Source organism: Cervus elaphus, chromosome X (assembly GCF_910594005.1).
Source record: "Cervus elaphus chromosome X, mCerEla1.1, whole genome shotgun sequence".
NCBI classification, from domain to species: Eukaryota; Metazoa; Chordata; class Mammalia; order Artiodactyla; family Cervidae; genus Cervus; species Cervus elaphus.
The window spans coordinates 145,471,649-145,479,132 of NC_057848.1; the positions used below are offsets into that span (position 1 = coordinate 145,471,649).

At 37.1% G+C, this 7,484-nt stretch overlaps 1 pseudogene; it reads right to left on the reverse strand.

The window, feature by feature from the left end:
* Positions 1-6,001: 6,001 nt before the first annotated feature.
* LOC122690524 lies at positions 6,002-6,556 on the reverse strand (annotated as a pseudogene).
* Positions 6,557-7,484: the final 928 nt, after the last annotated feature.

A 7,484-nucleotide genomic window follows, 5' to 3' on the forward strand; every position in this document is an offset into this window, starting at 1 on the left:
ATGTCTAGAATGCACAGTCATGCTGCAGAGACTCACACAAATGATGTAGGGAAAGCAGAGTTTGTGTGCTGGAGCGAGTAGGATGGGAAGTGAGAACATTGAAAGTAAACAAAATGACCAGACACTGGGGCAGTGGTGGGCTCTTTCCAGTCTCTCAGCATTAGGTGAGGAAAAGCAGTGGGCAACAGAAATTGCGAGTTCTTAAAAAGACATGTTTCAATGAAGTGTTAAACTTTTAGAGGATAAGGCTTTCCCAGAAGATAAGGTGTTTTTCACTTAAATTCAAATATAATAATTGGAAGTCCATAGCTATCCTGGAACTTCTATGAACATTTTTGGTGATCATTTTCAACTGCTGAGTTTTCCTTCAGTAATGAATATTTTCTAGCTAGCTATGGACATTTATTAAAATACAAGCCTCAAACTGTCCAAATTGTGACAGGATGAATAAAATGAGAATGGCTCAAAATGTTACTTGAAACCTTCCTAGGGCACTATCAACATTTAGAATTTTTGGTAGGTAAGAATAAAAACAGGTTTTAAGTCACACAAAATATTCTTTTTCCATTCCTTTTTAAGACTTCTCCATATATTTATATATGCAACTCTCAATGAACATGAGTTTGAGCAAACTCTGGGAGATAGTGAAGGACAGGGAGGCCTGGTGTGCTGCAGTCCTTGGGGTCACAAGCAGCTGGGCACAACTTAGCAACTGAACAACAACAAAAATATTTATTAACCTCTTTTTACTTTTATCTTTATAGTTGTCTTTATATCCTCACAGAGCTGAAAGTAGTGTCTGTAGTTTATGTGTATAGGTTACATTTCATAGGTTACATTTCAGTTGTTATTTCATTGTTCATGCATTTTTCCCTCAAATAAATTTCCAGGAGATGGAACATAAATCTACTTTTAATATCCAAAATATTTAAAGGTAATATTTTAAGTGTAGTACACTCTCAAAATGACTTACCCAATGAGTTTTTTTAAACACTGAATATTCTCAGTTGAGAAAAGTATATATACATGTGCTATTCAATATATTAACCATTAGTCACATGGGACTATTTAAATTTAAATGAATGAAAATTAAATAAAATTTTAAATTCAGTTCTTTAGCTGCACTATCCACGTTTGAGGTATTCAGTAGTTACAAGTGAAAGTCACTCAGTCATGTCTGACTCTTTGCGAACCCATGGACTATAGATTCCATGGGATTCTCCAGGCCAGAATACTGGAGCAGGTAGCCTTTCCCTTCTCCAGGGGATCTCCCCAACCCAGGGATCAAACCCAGATCTCCCGCATTGCAGGCAGATTCTTTACCAGCTGAGCCAAAAGGGAAGCCCAAGAATACTGGAGTGGGTAGCCTATCCCTTCTCCAGGGGCAGTAGTTATATAGGGCTCTCATACTGGATAGCACATAGAACATGTCCATTTATGTAGAAAATGTTGATCTGCATGAATTGTTTCCCCTTTCCTTTCCCCACTTCCTTCCTCCCTCCCTCTTGTTCCTCTGTCTCTGATACAGAAGCATTTCATTGCTCTAAAAAATTCCCTATGCTCCAACTATTCATCCTTTCCCCTTTCTTCAACACTAGGCAACCACTGATCTTTCTATTGTTTCCATAGTTTTGTCTTTTCCAAAATGTCATATAGTTGTAATTACATAGTATGTAGCCTTTTCAGATTGGTTTCTTCTTTTTTAATTAAAAACAATTTTTTTTGGCCCCACCACACAGCACGTGGGATCTTAGTTCCCTGACCAGGGATCAAAGTCAGGCCACATGCAGTGGAAGTACACTGGATCACTGGGGAATTCTCTCAGATTGGCTTCTTTCAGGTGACACTATGCTTGTAAGTTTCCACCATGTTTTTTCGTGGCTTCATACCTCATTTCTTGTTATCACAGAATAATATTCTATTGCATGACTGCATAACAATTTGTTTTTACATTCACCTATTGAAAAACATCTTGGTTGCCTTCAATTTTGACATTTATAAGTAAATCTTCCACAAATACTCCTGTGCAGGTTTTTATGTGAACATAATTAACAATGCATTTGGATAAGTCCCAAAGAGCATGAACGCTAAAATATGGCAAGACTATGTTTAGCTTTGTAAGAAATGTCTAAACTGTCTTCCAAAGTGGCTATACCATTTAACATCTCCACCGGCAATGAAGGAGAATTCTTGTTGCTTCATATCCTCACCAGGATTAGATGTCGTTAGAGGTTTGGATGTTGGCCATGCTAGTAGGTATGTAGTAGTATATCACTAATATTTTAATTTATAATTCTCTAACAACATATGATGTGGAGCATCTTTTCATATGTGCCATAATTGCCATCTGTATATTTATTTTGATAAACTGTCCACCAGCTTTTAAATTGGGTTGTCCATTTGTTGTTGTTGAGGTTTAATGGTTCTTTATATGTTGCGGATACAGGTCCTTTATCAGATGTGCTTTTGCAAATAGTTTCTCCCTGGGCATGGCTTGTCTTTGCATTATCTTAAGAGAGTATCTTTTGCAGAGCAAAAGTTTTTCACTTTAATGACATCCAACGTAGCTATTTTTTCTTTCATGGAAAGAAAGAATTAGCATTGTATCTAAAGACTCATGCCAAACTCAGGGTCGCCTAGATTTTCTCTTCTATCATCTCCTAGAAGTTTTATATTTTTGCATTTTACATTTTGGTCTATGGTTCATTTTGAGTCAATTTTCATAAAAGATGCAAGGTCAGTGTCTAGATTCATTTTCCTGAATGTGAATCTGCAGCTGTTAAGCCCCATTTGTTGAAAAGACTATTCTTTTCCACTGGATTGCCTTTGCTCCTTTGTCAACAATTAGTTGCTTATATTTGTATGGGTCTATTTCTGGGCTCTTTGGCCAATTAAATTGATTTGTCTATTCTTTTAACAATACCACACTGTCATGATTACTGTGGCTTTAGAGTAAGTCTTGAATTAGAGGATTTTCAGTCCCCCAACTGTGTTCTTTAGAGTGTTTAATTGGTTGTTCTGGATCTTTTGCCTTTCCATATAAACTTTACGACCAGTTTGTTGATATCCACAAAGTAAACTGCTGGGATTTTAGAGTTGAATCTTTGGATTACATTAGGGATAACTAACACCTTAACAGTATCAAGTCATCCTGTACAAGAACATGGAATATCTCTCCGTTTATTTAGACCTTTGATTTCTTTCATCAATTTTCCTTATATAGACCTTATAAAATTTTATTAGATTTATACCTAAGTATTAACTGACTAATTTTAATTTTTTGCTGCTAACATAAATGATATTATGCTTTTTATTGTTAAATTCCAAATGTATACTGCTGACATATAGGAAAGTAACAGACTCTCATATATTAACCTTGGACTTTGCGCCCTTGCAACAATTGCTTATTAGTTCCAGAAAGGGTTTTTTTGTTAATTTTTTTGACATTTTGTATATGGACAATAATATCACCTACAAACAAAGAGTTTATTCCCTTCTTCTCAATATGTACACTTTTCCTTACTCTTTTTATCTTTATTACATTAGATAGGACTTACAGTATAATTTGGATAAAGAGCAGTGAGAGGGCACATACCTGCTTTGCTGCCCATCTTAGGGGGGAAAGCATCTATTTATAATTTCTCATCATTAAGAATTATGTTAATTGTAGTCATTTTGCAGATTTCTTTTATCAAGTTGAAGAAATTTCCTCTCTTTCTAGTTGACTTAGAGTTTACTATGAAAGGGTGTAGTATCTTACTGAATGCTTTTATTGCATCTATTACTGTGATCATGTGATTTTTCTTCTTTACCTATTAATGTAAGGGATTACATTAATTGACTTTAAAATTTTGAACTTCCCTTGGATATCTAGAATACACACTGAGTTGTGGGGTCATATCCTTTTTATACATTGTTGGATTTGATTTCCTAATATTTTGCTGAGGATTTTTGAATCTATGCCCATGAGAGATACTGATTGGTGGTTTTCCTTTCTTGTAATGTCTGTGCCTGGTTTTGGTATTAGATAATGCTGACCCTCATAAAGTGCGTTAGGAGGTGTTCACTCTGCATCTATCTTTTGGAACAGACTGCAGAGAATTGGTATCATTTGTTTCTTAGACGTTTGATGAAATTCAATAGTGAAACCATTTTGTGTGGAGACACAAAAGACCCCAAATAGCCAAAGCAATCTTGAAAAAGAAAAACAGAGCTAGAGGAATCAGGTTCCCTGACTTCAGACTATGCTACAAAGCCACAATCATCAAAACAGTATGATACTGGCACAAGAATAGAGATATGGAACAGGATAGAAAACCCAGAAATAAGCCCATGCACCTATGGTCAATTAATTTATGACAAAGGAGTCAGGGCTACACAATGTTGGAAAGATAGTCTCTTTGATGGATGGTGCTGGGAAAACTGGACAGTCACATGTAGAAGAATGAAATTAGATCATTCCTTAACTCCATACACAGAAATGGGCTCAAAATAGATTAAAGACCTAAATGTTAGTCTGGATACTGTAAAACTCTTGGAGGAAAACATAGGCAGAACACTCTCTGATATAAATCACAGCAACATCTTTTTTAATTCAGCTCTCTGAATAATGGAAATAAAAGCAAAAATAAACAAATGGGACCTACTTAAACTCAAAAGTTTTTGCACAGCAAAGGAAACAATAAACAAAACAAAAAGACAACCCACAGATTGGGCGAAAATATTTGCAAATGATGTGACTGATAAGGGATTAGCCTCCAAAATTTATGAACAGCTTATGACATTTAATAGCATCAAAACAAACAACCCACTCAAAAAATGGGCAGACATCTGAATATACATTTCTCTAAAGAGGACATACAGATGGCCAATAGGCACATGAAAAGATGTTCAAAATTGCTATTAGAACAATGCAAATCAAAACCACAATGAGATATCACCTCACACCAGTCAGAATGGCTATCATCAAAAAATCCACAAATAACAAATGCTGGAGAGGGTGTGGAGAAAAGGGAACCCACCTGCACTGCTGGTGGGAATGTAAATTGGTACAGCCACTATGGAGAACAATATGGAGGCTCCTTAAAACACTACAGTTAGAACTACTATATGACCCTGCAATCCCACTCCTGGGCATATATACAGAGAAAAACATGGCCCAAAAAGATACATGTACCCCCAATGCTCATTGCAGCACTGTTTACAATGGCCAAGACATGGAAACAATCTAAATGTTCATGGACAGAGGAATGGATAAAGAAGATGTGGTACATATATACCCCAATACAAAATGTTTTTGGTGTTAAAATTTTTTTTTATTAAAAAAAATAGTGAAACCATTTGGGCCTGGTGTTTTCTGTTTTGGAAGGTTATTAATTACTGATTTCAATTTCTTTAATGGTTATAGATTTACTCAGATTATCTATTTCCCCTTGTGTGAGTTTTGGCAGATTTTGTCTTTCAAAGAATTGGCCCATTTCATCTTTTATTAAATTAGTGGTTGTAGAGTTGTTCAAAACATAGTTGACCCTTGAGCAACATGGGGGTTAGAGACACTGATTCATTGTGCAGTAAGAAATTCATGCACAACTTTATAGTAGGCCCTCCACATTCATGGTTCTGCATCCAAGATTCAATGAACTGTGGATCATGTAGTGCTGTTGTATTTATTGGAAAAATTTTTTCATGGTTCAAACCAGCGTCATTCAAGGGTCAACTGTATTTTTTAATTATCATTTTACTGTCCATGGGATCAGTAGTGCTGGTTTCTCTTTCATTTCTGACACCAGTAATTTGTGTCTCCTCTCTTTATTTTCATTTATTTATTTATTTTTACCCTAACCAGCCTTGATTTTAATGGCAGAGCCCTGGTACCTGGAAGCACCTCACCTAGCCTCTCAGTGGAGTGGGAAGGGGCAGGGAATTGGAACTCAGAGGCTCACATCTTAGACAAGGGTTGATAGCAAGCCTAGGGAGAGGCTACATGGCTGCGGAGAATCCCTTAGTGCGGGTTTTCAGCCATGAACATGCCCCTGGCCCTGTGCAGGATGGAGACATTGGCAGCATCACAGAGGTGCTCCTTGGATGGGATCTCCAGTATGGCTGGCATGCAGTGCCAGAGGGCATCAAGTGCGTGCCTGCACCATCTTTGCAATGTACTGGTGGATAAGGATGCTGCTGATGTCATCCCAGTTTAGAAACTGCTGGAAAGTGTCTGTGTCTTCAATTTCACTAGTGAAGTTGCTCAGTTGTGTCCGACTCTCTGCGACCCCAATGCACTGTAGCCTACCAGGCTCCTCCATCCATGGAATTTTCCAGATAAGAACACTGGAGTGGGTTGTCATTTCCTTCTCCAGGAGATCTTCCCGACCCAGGGACTGAACCTGGGTCTCCCGCATTGTAGACAGATGCTTTTACCATCTGAGCCACCAAGGAAGTCCATCACTAGGAAATTTGGGTGGCAGTTCTTGTTAAGCACCCCTATGCCACCCAGCAGGAAGCCAGTCATGGTGTCCTCATCTCCCATTACTGCCATTAGCTTTCCCCTTCCCGCCATCCTCACAGTCAGCAATACTTTAAACATTTTACCTTATTCTCTTTTTGTTTGGATGGTTTCTGAAGGTTAAGTCCAGTTGAATTGTTCTTATTCCTCTATAGGTAAGCATTATTTTCTCTGACTTCTTTCATGATTTTCTTTTTGATTTTTTTGCAGTTTGAATATGATATGCTTACATATCGATTTTGGGGGTTATTTATCCTGTTTGTTGTGCTCTGAGCTTCCTGGATCCGTGGATTGGTGTCTGTCTGTATTTTTGGAAAATTCTCAGCCTTTAAAACTTCAAATATTTCTTCTGTTCCTTTCTCTCTGCTTTCAGTATTGATATTACATATATGTACCCTTTTTGTAACTGTCCCACAGTCCTTGAACATTCTGCTCAGTTTTTTTTCATTCTTTTCTGTTTGTTTCTCAGTTTTGAAAGTTTCTATTGATATATCCTTAAGTTAACTGATTCTTTTCTTTATGAATCCATCAAACACACTCATCATTTCTGTTACAGTGTTTTTGATTTCTAGCATTTTCTTTTGGTTCTTTCTTAAAGTTCCATGTCTCTTACCTTCCCTATCTTTTCTTGCATTTGTCTACTGTTCCCTTGAGAACGCTTAGCATATTAATCGTAGTTATTTTAAATTCTCAGTCTGATAATTCCAAACTCTCTGCCATATCTGAGTCTGGTTCTGATGCTTCCTTTGTTCATTCAGATTGTGCTTTTTGTCTTTTTGTATGACTTGTGATTTTTAAAAATTGAAAGCCAAACATGATGTATTGGGTAAAAGGATCTGAGAGAGTGTGAAATTTAAATTTATCTGACTAGGAAGGGGTAGGCTGTGTACACTTTTTGCTGTAATTGTGATGTCAGCGGCTAAAATTTCCTCTAGTGTTATGGCTTTTTCTCTGTCTCACCAGTTGGGAGGGCAGGAGTTTG